Raw genomic sequence first — 13,108 nt, forward strand, 5'->3', positions numbered from 1 at the left:
TTCTTTCTTCTTTTTTTTTGCCTTGTTTCAATTGTTCTTTATTGCAAGATCATAGAACTAATTACAAATTTAACCTGTAACTTGGTAATCTTTACTCAGGTAATAAGTTTTAATAAAAAAGTGTTTTTTCAACAACTCGAAATGCAGAGTAAGGATGAGAAGCATCTGACTGGCCAATAGATTTAGTTCTCACTAAATGGAACTCCAAGCTCTTCTTTTTTAGGAAAAGTGAACTGTGATTTCAGAAGATAGCAGTATGGGAAGTCTGTCACACAGCCTAGCTTCCACTTAGTCAACTGTTTCTGGCAGTCTCAACTGGGATGGATAATTTACACAACGGGCTGTGCTTGAGCCTTCTTTGCAAGCAGCGCTAGATCTGCAATACACTTGGCAATCGTCTTCTCTTCCTGCTGTGCAGAGAGGCCCTGCACCACCTGCCTCTCCACCCAGGTGATCATGTGCTCTTTTCCTTGCGATGCATCATATTCTGCACAGAGATATGATAGTCCAGGAGATTCCTTACTTCCCTATATACTCTATGTAGCCATTCCCAGTAAGCAACCTCCAAGGCCACAGCAATGTTGTTCCTCTGGACATCAGAAAGACAGTGGCACTTCTCAACAAGTGCCTGTTGGGACTGCTCCAATTCAATTGCATCCTGGATTTGTTGTATGGAAGCTTGCTTTGCCTCTTCTAGTTGGGCAATGGTTTCCTCATTTGGTTTATTAATAAATTCTCTAAAAGAGGCACCATATTTTTAAATTACATAGACAAGTAAACCTACTACAGATATGGTAGAGAAGGTCTCCAGGCTAATCACATATATTTCTTTGAACAGAAAATGCAAGATAAACCCAGTTCCAAGCATGTAGGGTCCTGTTACACCAGTTTTAGGATAAAGGAACTGGAAGAATTCCTCAGGAATCAGCCCAAGATGAGCTTTCCCACCATGTTCTGAAAGAGGTGGTAGAGAGGCAAATCTTGGCTGCCCTGTATGAAAGATCCTTGTTGCCTGTCATACCCTGGTCTGGGGAGCACTGCATTCTTCAGACAGGGTACCACTGTGGCTATGGCAGAAAGTACCACCCAGGACAACATGATCAGCAAAGGTCCAGGAAGTGGTCTTAGAGTCCTGGTGACCCCAACCAGAATCCTGTTCTTATTTTGATATCCTGTACCACTTTTATAGTCTTATTGTGCTTCTTTTTGTCTTTGTTCTTATTTGTTTTTATTTTGTTCTCTTTGAAATAAAAAAAAATGTTTTTTCTTTTTTCTTCTTTTACTTTTACATTTTGGATCCTTTTATAATTTAATTTAGTGTATAGATTTAAAAAGCATGCTTCCACCTGTGTTGCCAGCTGGTCAATGTGGTGGTTGACACACTGTGTCAACTTGAGATGTTGGGAGCCTGGCTGGATTGGCTTAGTGATTCTACCCCATCGGGCCCTAGAGTTACTCAGCACACAAAAGGTACATAAAGGGTTAAGGAAGGATTCTGTGTGCTGCTTCTTTAGAGGAGCTCTATTCTTCACAACCACCCCACTTACAATGGAGCAGCTTCAGTCTTTGCAGTCAGTGAGGAAGGAAGGGAGAAAGGCTGGCTAAAAGCTGCAGCTGCTCATTCCTTTGCTCTTGGCTGTTTTCTGCTGCCAGGAGCTCCTACCCTCTGCCATGTGCCACTCTGCCTGGGAGCCAGACAAGTATGGACTAAAACCTCTACAAACTGTGAGCTAAATAAACTTTTCCTTCCTTAATTTTGAGTGTCAGGTATTTTGTCCCTACAATGACAGAAGGGTAACTGAGGCAGACATGCTATGAAAACTGATTTTCTCAGAGTTCATTAGACATTTGTTAAGATAAACAAAGGGGAATCATTTGGGTTTGGGGAACTATTGTTGAAGGCTCCCTTTCATGAATAAAGGAGCAGCTGCCTGGGAAGATTCCCCAGCCTTTGTTTGTTAATACGAAGCCTCAGTAATTTCCATAGCCTTATGGGAGACACCTCCAAAAGTTGTTTAAAACATATTATTGTGATATGTTTAAATTAGTTATCATCAAAACTTACATTTTCTCTACAATAAGGTTTTCTAATTTAAATATTCTCTGGTACAAAACTAAATTAAGAAAAGTTTTCATATGGCTATGACAGGGAATATTGATCTCATAGTGGATTACACATGTTCATGCCTTCATGTGTGCAGATCTTCCAAAATGTTAAATAAGATTGTTTATGGTAATAGATTTTCTTCTCTCTTAGATTTGGACATTTGCCTTTCTTTTGTGCTCCAGCTGCTTATTATAGGAAGTTTGTGTCAAGCCAACATAAAATCACCAGTCAGTAATAATAACAAAAATGGGGCTGGGGAGATAGCTCAGTGGCATAAGCACCTGCCTGGCATGCACAAGGTCCCAAGTTTGATCCCTGGTACCCCAAATAATAATAAAAACTTATATCATGTACATCCTATCAAAAGTCAACAAATCAGGAGAAAGATTCTTGTGCACCAGATAGGGATGATTGACTAAGAGGATTATTTTATGTGAAAATAGAAATTTAAGTTTGTTACAACAAGTCACTATGATTGTCATGGTTCATGCATAGCTTTTCATTTCAAGTTGTCTGTGTAAAATTATATGATTGTTATCTGCTAACATTCTATAGGCTTTCAACAACTAGAACATCCATGGCTAAGTGGAAATAATGGTTCTACTTTATATCTCAAAGTACTTGATATTCAGATAAAATTATTATGTGAAGCTCACTGCTTCTATTAATGTAATGTCTTTAACTTTCTCTTCTGGATGTTCAACAACTGAGCTTTAGAAATAAAAAATTAGAAAAATGAATGGGCTAAGAGGACAGCAAATATTTTGTCTCTGGCCTTCTGGGGTCAATGAAGACCCAGGATATGAAGGACCCTTTGCAGTGACAGCCTACTACTACTCTGGTGAATTATGCAAACTCTTCATGAAGAAGATTGTGAGAACACAGAGGAAGGAAATAAATGGGGTATAGTGTGCCTGAGGAGAGTTACCAGGAGAGAAAACTCTCCCAAACTTTCAGAGAAAGCAACTTGGTCGGGGGCCAGGGATATAATTCAGTGGCATAAGTGCCTTCCTGGCAAGTGCAAGGTCCTGAGTTCAATCCCTGGTACTGCCAAAAAAAAAAAAAAAAAAAAAAGTGCAAGCAACTTGGTCAAGCAATGGTTGTGACTCATCCAGATGGCTGACAATGATAGAAGAACTGAGAGGTGCTATGCCTGGTTCCAAGGTAAACCCTGCAGAGACTAACTGACTTTGCTAGTAAAATTTAATTATAATCATACAAGTTTCTTTAACTTGATCTTTTTTTCTTTCTTTCTTTTTTTCCGAACTGGGGGTTGAACTCAGGCCCTTGTGTTTGCCAGGCAAACACTTATTCTACGGAGCCATCTCCCCTTTAACTTTGTGTTGAACTTTAACTTGGTCTTGAACATTCAATTTAGCATAGGCATATTATGTATGTAATAGACATGTAGGCATATTATAGCAAAAGTTAGAAATCAGTTCATAGCTTGTGACTATGCTTAGGCTGCCCATCATGTACATAGTCAGTCTCAACTATCTACTTCTGTTTCATAATGCACTGGGCCAACTTGCCTATGTCCTGCTTGTGTTTTCCTTAGTTAGAAAAATATATATTGGTTTCAACTTGCTTCAAGGACTTCATGTCTGGGACAGACTGGCCTAGTCAAGGACCAATTTAACTCTACTTACTCTGCTCACCCCCCACCCACCCATTCCCGTCTTTCCAGAATGTCACACAATTCCTTTTAAGTAAACCTGCATGACAAACCATGATATAATTCTTGTATTCTATGTAACTAATCATGTAGTAACCTGGTATCATCTTCGTACTTCCCACTCACAAACCATTTTCAAACTAAATTCAAACCTGATTCTGGGCTGGTGAGTTGAGTCTATGGGTTCCCTAGCCTGCTAATGTAATAAAAGTTGCCTTTTAACTCTTTGGTCAAAGAGTTTTCCATTTGGATTGATTTTTTTCCTGCTACATAACCACAAGAAAGAAGATCTACAGAGTCCTCTAAACATAGCTTCTCCAACTTCAACTGAATGCTCATCAATTGCAAGTATAAAACAGAAAAGGGGAAGATGGAACAGCTGGTCTGGATATTGATCACAAACAAAGATCCAAGATCTCATAGTGTCTAAAGAATACCCTAAGCAGGAGTTCCAGTCCCCAAAACATGAATTGTGAGAGGTGAGTTAGTTAGTAGGATGGTTTCATTTGAAATTAAACTGCCCAGTATATAAATAAATGCACTGCAGTTGTTGAACAGTTCTCTTCTTCAACAGGAGAGATCCACCTGATCCTAGCTTCAGTATGTTGTCTTTATTTCTTCCTCTTCTCTCCACCCTTCATGGTCCTCACAGGGAAGTTCAATAGCCATGCTAGCTGTAGCAATAATTTATTTGAAAATAGATTGCTATTGATTCAAAGTATAAACCCCACAGCTCCTATATCATAGTGAATCCAACTAGGTTAGAGTTTCTTTTTAACTTGAGAAGAAATTTTGTTCAGGAATTGTGAAGTATGTTTTTCAGATTAGAGGTTTATGCTTTACTTTGAGAAACATATTTCTTGGGTGCCAGGACTCTCAACAATTGTTTTTATTCAAAATAAAAAGCAATAATTAGGACAGTATATACTGATATATTAAAAACATTAATAAAATGTCTTTTTCTACTTAAAGATTTCCTTTATAAGTCTTACTTCTCTTTATTTAAGGGTTATAGAGATCGAGTTAGCTTCTGTGTGTGCGTGCATGCTTGTCCATAGCCAAATTTACAGAAATAACTCTTGAAAGTAACATTCTTTAGTTTTCTTTCCTTTCTCCACTTAAAAGTAGAATATTTCTATCTAAAAGTTCTTCTTTTACTTCCTTTCCTCTATGCACTGATGAATCAAAATAACATCTAACCATCTTCAATCCATTCATTTGTTTAACAACTATTGACTGAGAACCACATTCCAGATGCACAATGCTCCTTTGAGGTTAAAAACCTCAGACAAGTAGGAAGACATCACTCTCCATACCTATTCTACTGGAAAATACAGTGTTTCTGTGAAGAATGGTGAAGAAAGTGATCATGTGAGAAATTTATTATATGTTAGGAATAACAAGAAGTAACTTAATGATATTCTAGGCTACACATTAATGTCTTGTAATTAGTCAACTTTGTGTGTAGTATTGTTTACTTATGTTAAGTATATCCTTGGTTTGAGCTTATTTTTATACTCAGTTCTTTAAGCACTATAATTTTGAAGTTTTATTAGGATATGATGAAATCTCACATTCTACTGAAGTGCTGTATTGATTTTACCTCATTTATTATATGAACTTTATCTCAATTCTCAATATTATTGTAAACAACATTAGCCACCACTACAATGAAAACAGTCAAATTACCAAGTTTTATAAGAAATTTATAATTCACAGGCACATTTTCTTTGGATAGGCTTGCATTTCATAACAAGAGAACATAGGCCCAGGGGGAACTAGAAAATATATTAGTAAAAGGATGGTGGAACATTGTATTTTAGGTCTATAAATTTTGAATCCTAATGGTAAAAAAGAAAACTGGGATGATTTTGTATATAAGCCTAATGTGAGAGGTCAGCCACACTTATTTAATCTTACTCCATTTTCCTTTCTTTTACTAGTACATGCTTACAGTGTATAATGTTTACATTCCTTGTATGGAGTTGGTCCATGTACATAAAACATCTTAATTCCTTTTTTAATTTTATTTCCCCTTTCACTCCATCTGTCTACACCTCTTGCTCCTATTTCCCCTTGAGAAAGATCTATCTCCATACTTTTCATTATGTCTTTTATTTTAATCTTTATTTGAATTTCAGTTTCTCATGTAAAAGGAACCATGTAATACTTGAGCTTGTATGTCTGGTTTACCTCTTTATGATCTCCAGGTAAATACACTGTCCTGTGAAAGACTCAGTTTTCTTTATGGCAGCATAACCCTTCGCTGTGTCTGGACACCACACTTCCTTCATCCATTCATCTGTTGATGACCACACAGCTTGCAGTGAAGATTTAGCTAGTACGAGTTGTGCTGCTTTAAACATGGTATATATGCACCTATTGTCCTGTCATTAAATCTTTTAGGAATCTACTGTGAAGGGAATAGCTGGGTCATTTGGAATTTCTAGTTTCAGTTTTTTGAGGTATCTCCATACTTGATGGAGACCACCACATAGTGGCTCTGATCAGCATTTGTATTAACCAGTTGGCTTTTTATGTTTACTTATACATCTTTTCAAGGCCTAGATCTCACCAGGGAGATGGCTCAGTGGAATAAGCGCTTCCCTGACAAGATCAAGGGCCTGAGTTCAATCTTGGTTCCACCAAAAACAAAAAACAAAAGCAAAACAACAACAACAACAAAAACCCCAAAATACCAAGGCCTAGGTCTCTTGTCTGGAGGTAGGCAGCCTGAAATGGCAGGTGACATGGTGACTCAAAGGACAAGACAAGGCCACAGCTAAGGACACCTGGATCCAACCTCAATTAACTAGATAAAGACTATAACTGCAGGTGTCTCACTCCTGTGGTGCAGGCCTTCCTGGAAATAACATAGTTCTCCTAAAATAGCAACATACTATTTCAAGAAGTCCTTAAAGGGATTCTCAAGTCCCTGCATTTTCTTTTGTATTCCCCTCCTTAGTTCAAGAATATAATAAACTGGGCTACCTAGAGAAGTTCTTGGTCTTATCCCCTGAGAATCTCAAATTCTGTTAGGGTTTTGAACCTCCCAGAACTCAAAAATCAAATCACTTGACTTTTTTTAAACCTTCACCATCCACTCATTTTGGAAATTGGGGGCCTGATCAGTCTGCAATCAGTGGGGGATAATATTAACCCTGTAACATATTGACTTCCAAAGTGGTCCTACTAACTCACACTTCCATACAAGTGTAGAATGTTCTTTTTTTCCTACAGCATGGCAATAATTGTTAGTTGAGTTTCTGATGATAGTCATTATTTTTTGGGGGGGTAGGTAAGATATCTCTGTATTGTTTTAATTTGCATTTATTTAATAGGCAGTGATGTTAAACATTTTTTCATGTATTTATTGGTCTTTTGTATTTCTTCTGTGAAGTGTGTATTTATTTTCTTTTCATTCAACAAGTATTTATTGAGTGCCTCCTATACACTAGGTATTAGAGATACAGAGGTGGACAAGTTTTTACAGTCCTTGCTGTCATGGAGTTTGCACTCCATTACAGCTAATTTCATTGAAAATCACAGCCTTACATTTGATGAGAATGGAAATGTGGGAGCACAATTCATTCTGACATTTCAAACCACTTTTTGACTGGAGTTTTTATTTGGGAGAATTAATTTTTTTGAGCTCTTTATGTATTTGAGGTATTAGTCTTCTGTCTGAAGTATATAGCTGGGATTTTCCCCCATTTTTTAGGTTTTCTACTCTGTTGGGTCATTTCTTTTGCTTTCCAGAAACTTTTAAATTTGATATGCTCCTGTTTGTTGATTGTCAGTAATATTTCCAAGGAGTCTATTATGAAGTCCTTGCATGTACCTATGATTAAGAGTTTTGCCTATATTATTCTAATGGGTTAGGTGTTTCTGTTTTAATGTTTAGTTATTTGATCCATTTTGATTTTATCTTAGTACATGGTAGATGATATAAATCTAGATTCGATTTTATGTGTTGTATAATCCAGTTTTCCCAATACAATTTATTAAATAGCTTATTTTACCCCCAGCACATTTTTTGACCTCTGTCACAATCAAAGCATTGAATGTACTTGGAGTTGTTTCTGTGTTGTCTATTTTTTTTTTTTTTTTGGTGGAACCAGGGATTGAACTCAGGCCCTTGCCCTTGCCAGGCAAGTGCTTATTCTACTAAGCATGTATTCTCTATTCTTTTCCACGATACTCATGTCTGTTTTTGCACCAGTATCATGTTCTATGTATGTACATATCTTTATCTATCTATATCTTCATATCTATATAAATATATATTCAAGCCTAAAATTATTAATGTTCTTTACTCTTTTTGTTTTTATGATCTTCTTTTTTGCTCTTTTGCACATTATTTAATGTCTTACCACTGTTTTTCTTAGAGCTGTTTTAACAAACTCTTCTCCTTTGTCATGCCTTGACAGACTGGTCTTCTTGCCTTCCAGTAGTGTGATGGACTGAACATGCATATTCTAGCACTGCTTCTTTCCCTGAGTGTCCCATCAAGGCATTTCTACCAGCATTACTCCAATCAAAGATGATGCATGAGACAAAAATTTATTTTCCAAGCTGAATTGTTTATCAACCTTTCACTGAACTGCAATTCTCTGTGACTATGGTAGAGAAGCTCTCAAGGAAAGGTTGCAGGTAAGGGTCACCTTTGACTCCACCACTCTTATTTATCTCCATTTCTAATCATCTATTCCTATGAATCCCTTATTATCTCTGTTATTGAGAGTTCTTTTGTTTTCTGATAATGTAACTATCAGATAATGAGACCAACTGATAATCAACCAAATTCAAATGTGACATTTTGAATAAAACTAAAATATTAGCTTTTTCTGTGCTAAAACTATTAAATCTGAAGCTTGTGTCTGTGGTCAAAATGAGGCTTCTTTATGCCTTACCTAGATTTAGATCTTAGTACTTACCTGGAAGAACTAAGGTGTAATATTTGCACCCTGAGACAAAAAGTGAGAGAAAGATAAAAAGACGTAGACTCACTAACTCTCTGGAAAAGACAGACTTTGAGCTCTGAGCATTCCCAAACTGTTGAATATTCAATTAGAAGCAAGGAAATGGCCTCACCTTGGGGGCAGGACTATTTCCAATGGCAACTGGAAGAAAAAGGCTGGACTATGAGTTTAGTTCTGTTCCTTTCTTCAGTGTCTCCAATGGGATTAGTAATTTCTCTTGAAGGTAACAATGAACTGGTGGGTTCTGGAGTGAACTTCAAAAACCATCTTTCAATATTAATGTTTGTGTTCTTTTCATTTTATGATGAAAAATACAAGGAGAAGAAAAATGCAATGAATTTGTACATGATTTCCTTAATTACTATTTTAGTTCAAGCCCTCAAAATACACTATTGACAATAACAACTGTTTTGACTGGCCTTAACAATAGGAATGATCATATCACCCTCCCCATAGCTGTATAGTGCAAAGTTCTGTCTTCTCATAATAGCTTAGGGTCTTTCTAATCAAGTCTATTATAAAGCATTCAGTTAATTTCCCCCGCATTCTTAAAGTCAACTTTGCACCAGATTTATCAATGCTTTCGTTTCTCAAACATCTATGCCTTTCTTTACTCTACTGTATTAGTTTTCTTCAGCCCCTTTTCTGGGAAATGCCTTCCTTTATATTCTTTACCTCTATAGCTCTTACTGACTGTGGTAGATTAACTAATGGACAACTTATAGCTCTCAGTTGAACTGAATCAGCACTGTGCCGATGGAAATGCTGTTGATTAGGATGAGATTGAGACAACCTCTATTTAGAAGGACTACACTGGCTGCTGCAAGACTCATCTGAGGATTGTTGCCAATAGCATTAAAGGAGAACTGGAAGGGAAGATGATACACTGTTTATTCTCTTGGAGAAGATTGTCACACTGGTTTTTCTGATTGAACTTAGTTATTCTCTTCATTGGAGAAGCCTGGATCCTCTATGCTACTGAGGATGGCTGAAGTTCTTTTGGGCGGAGCTCTGGTCCTTACCTTGTTTTGTTTTTACTAATTTTATTGAGAAATAAATAGCAACAACACAGTTTCAAAACCAATTAGTAGGAGAGTTTCAATAAATAATACATTGCATATTGTTGTCCTCATAATGGTTATTCATAGTACAAGATGCAGATATAATATCCTGTCCAAACACTATTAGTATAAATCTTTCTTCTCATTGAATTAAGAGAAAGTAGCTGTATATCTATCCTATTTTGTATATACAGATACAAAATGGTCCTGAATTTGTATCCCTTTTTTGGTTTAGTTTTGTCAGAGATGGATATTCCATTGCCATTTAAATATTGTAGGTACATGAATTCAGCAAAATAATTCAATATAGCCCAGTAGTCCATAATAGTAGTGGGTTATCCATAGGACTGGCAATGTCAGAAGTTGTTGACTTGAGCCTTTCACAGCTCAGCATATTAATATGGTTTTACTTTTCATACCTTGTTATTATACTTTTCTGCTGGATGGTTAAGACCAAGATAAAACAAGACCTATATAACAAGAAATGTAACTTTTGTACCTGATAAGGTCAGTCAAATCCCCTCAGGATTTACCATGAAACCCTGTACTGCATATAAGATTCTTCGTCAGTGTCAGCCATGGGGATGAGTCATGGTCATTGCTCGACCAATGTGCTCTCCGTGAAAGCCTGTGAGAATATTTTCTCTCCATGTGACTCTCTTTAGGCACACTCTACATCATTGATCACTTTCCTCTGTGGCCTCATAATCTCCTTGATCAGAAAATTTGGGACACAACTGAGTTACAGGATATTACAGTATAGGTTCTCCTATGTCCTGAGTCCTCACTGAACTTGAAAGGCTAGGGCCAAAATGTTGGCTGTCCTTACAGCCCTTCTTTTTCTCTAATTTTTGGCCTGCAAGCAGGTTGTTAACCCTCCAGAAGAGAAGCTTAATGATATTACCCTATAACATAGGCAGTTGAGCTGAACCTCTCTATCCGTCTGAATATCATATATCTTAGACATAACATAGAACAGGTATTTTGCAGAAAGTGAAGAAAAAATATTTAAAAAATAGGAATAAACAATTACATATTTTTACACAGAAATTTAGAAATCTAACCATATACAGCATTATAGCAGGACAGTCCTATGATGTTTTTGTTTCTTGTCTCTTTTTTTCATTTATTACCTTTTTAAAAAATAAACATTTATTTGATAGACGGTATAGCAGTAATTGGTATGACATGACAAGCAGTATTTATTTAGAAGACCAGAATGACAGGCATTCCAAGCATGACCTTAGTATTACACATTGCTATCTTCAGTGCAGTTGCTTAGTTCACATATATCAGCATATATAGTTAGTCAGGATGAGAATCCCACCAATTAACTGCTAGTTTCAAAAACATGATGGACATTCTCAGGACCATTGCCTTAACCATCTTGTTCATATAAATGTATGTTTTTGTCCCTGTCATGTTTCCTAGCTTTCCTCCTTGCCCTCTCTTCATTGTTTAATACTTAAGTTCTAGCTTTCCTTTTAATTGTATTATACCTTTCTATTTTTATTTATTCTTTTGAATTCTTACACTAGGGTGACTATACAATATTTACACATTTTAGTCTGGTTTATTTCAATTGGCATCCACTTAAATATAAAGGTTTTGAGTTTATCATTCCTTATAGTAGAGTAATACTCCATTGTATAAAAATACCATATCATTTTCATCCGTTCCTCAGGTGAGGGGCATCTTGGTTGTTTGCAAGATTTAGCTATTACAAGTGTGCTGCTATAAGCATAGGCACACATATATCCCTATGATAAGATGTTTTCAGATCCTCCAGGAAAATTCCCAGTAGAGGAATAGCTGGTTTAAAGGGGATTTCCAGTCCAAGTTTTCTAAGGAGTCTCCACACTGATTTCCACAATGGTTGTACCAGTCCACATTCCCACCAGCAGTGAAGAAGGGTTCCTTTTTCCCCAAAGCCTCTCCAACATTTGTTGTTGGTTGATTTCTTTATAATAGCCATTCTTTCTGGGGTGAGATGGTATCTCAGTGCTGTCTTAATTTACATTTCATGGATGGCTAGTGATGTGGAGCATTTTTTCATATATTTATTCACTTATATGATTTTGTCCTCTGAAAAGTGTATGTTCATCTTGAATGTCCATTTCTGGATTGGGTCTTTAAATTTTGGGACCCAATGTTTTTTAGATCTTTATGAATTCTAGAGAGCAGACCTTCGTCTGAGTGCTTATTAGTTAAGAGTTTTTCAAAATTTGTGGGTTGTCTTTTCACTTTGTTGGTAATTTCTTTTGACATGAAAAAACTTCTCAGTAAGAGCAGGTCCCAGTTGTTAATTCTTTCAACTGTTTCCTGTTCGATTTGATTTCTGTCCATGAACTCTTTGCCTACTCCTATGTCTTCAAGAGTTCCTCCTACTTTCTCTTCCAGGAGATTTATTGTCTCTGTTTAATGTTTAGATCTTTAATCCATTTTGACTTTAGCTTAGTGCTTGGTGATAGACCTGGGTAAAGTTTTAGTTTTTGGCATATAGAGAGCCAGTTTTTTCAGTACCATTTGTTAAACAGGCTATCTTTCTTCCAGTGAGCATGTTTGGTCCCTTTGTCGAAGATATGGTGGCTCAGTGTGTTCATAGAGGCTTCTGCATCTTCTATTCTATTCCATTGATCCTCAGGTCTATTTTGTTGCCAATTCTGGTCCTTACCTTGAGCATCATTTCCTGTATCCAGTGCAGATCCCTCAGCCTTCTGGCACAGATCCTTCATCTTGCTGGTGCCGACATTCTAGCTTCCACCACTGAACTCTGGACCTTTCAGTTCAGATTCTTGAAACACGCTTGCATGAAATATTGCTGTGGGCGCTTGGCCTCCAGTTGCACTTCTGGGGATCATGGCCATGGTCTCTAGGTCTTCAGTTAGACTCATGTAGGACACTGTCATGAGATCCAGGCCCTCATCTGGATTATTAGGGTCTCTAGTATATATGGACAGATTACCAGAACTCTTTTGCATTTGACTCTTTGGGTAAATATTATAACATAATACTATAAAGGGGCGGCCAGATAGATTAGCAGACTAAAGTGCCTGCTTAGGCAGAGTGCAGTGGCCAGCTGGAATTCATTACCCAGTGTGCTGTACCAGCCCTGCCCCCAGAGCACACAGAGAGGAGACTGAGACTGGGCATAGCATTGCGGGTTTGTAATCCCTGCACTTGGGAGGCTGAAAACCGGAGGCTCACTATGAGTTGGATCTATGTAATGAGACCCTGTAGACCCTGTGCTAAATACAATAAATAAATAAATAAATAAATAAAT

The 13,108-nt window shown here is 37.1% G+C and overlaps 2 pseudogenes; one reads left to right on the top strand and one right to left on the bottom strand.

The window, feature by feature from the left end:
- Positions 1–329: 329 nt before the first annotated feature.
- On the bottom strand, positions 330–1,098 carry LOC101563630 (annotated as a pseudogene).
- Positions 1,099–8,403: 7,305 nt separating this feature from the next.
- Positions 8,404–13,108, top strand: part of LOC101564959 — a 21,209-nt pseudogene continuing 16,504 nt past the window's right edge.

Source organism: Octodon degus, unplaced genomic scaffold (assembly GCF_000260255.1).
Source record: "Octodon degus isolate 3935 unplaced genomic scaffold, OctDeg1.0 scaffold00038, whole genome shotgun sequence".
Taxonomy (NCBI): domain Eukaryota; kingdom Metazoa; phylum Chordata; class Mammalia; order Rodentia; family Octodontidae; genus Octodon; species Octodon degus.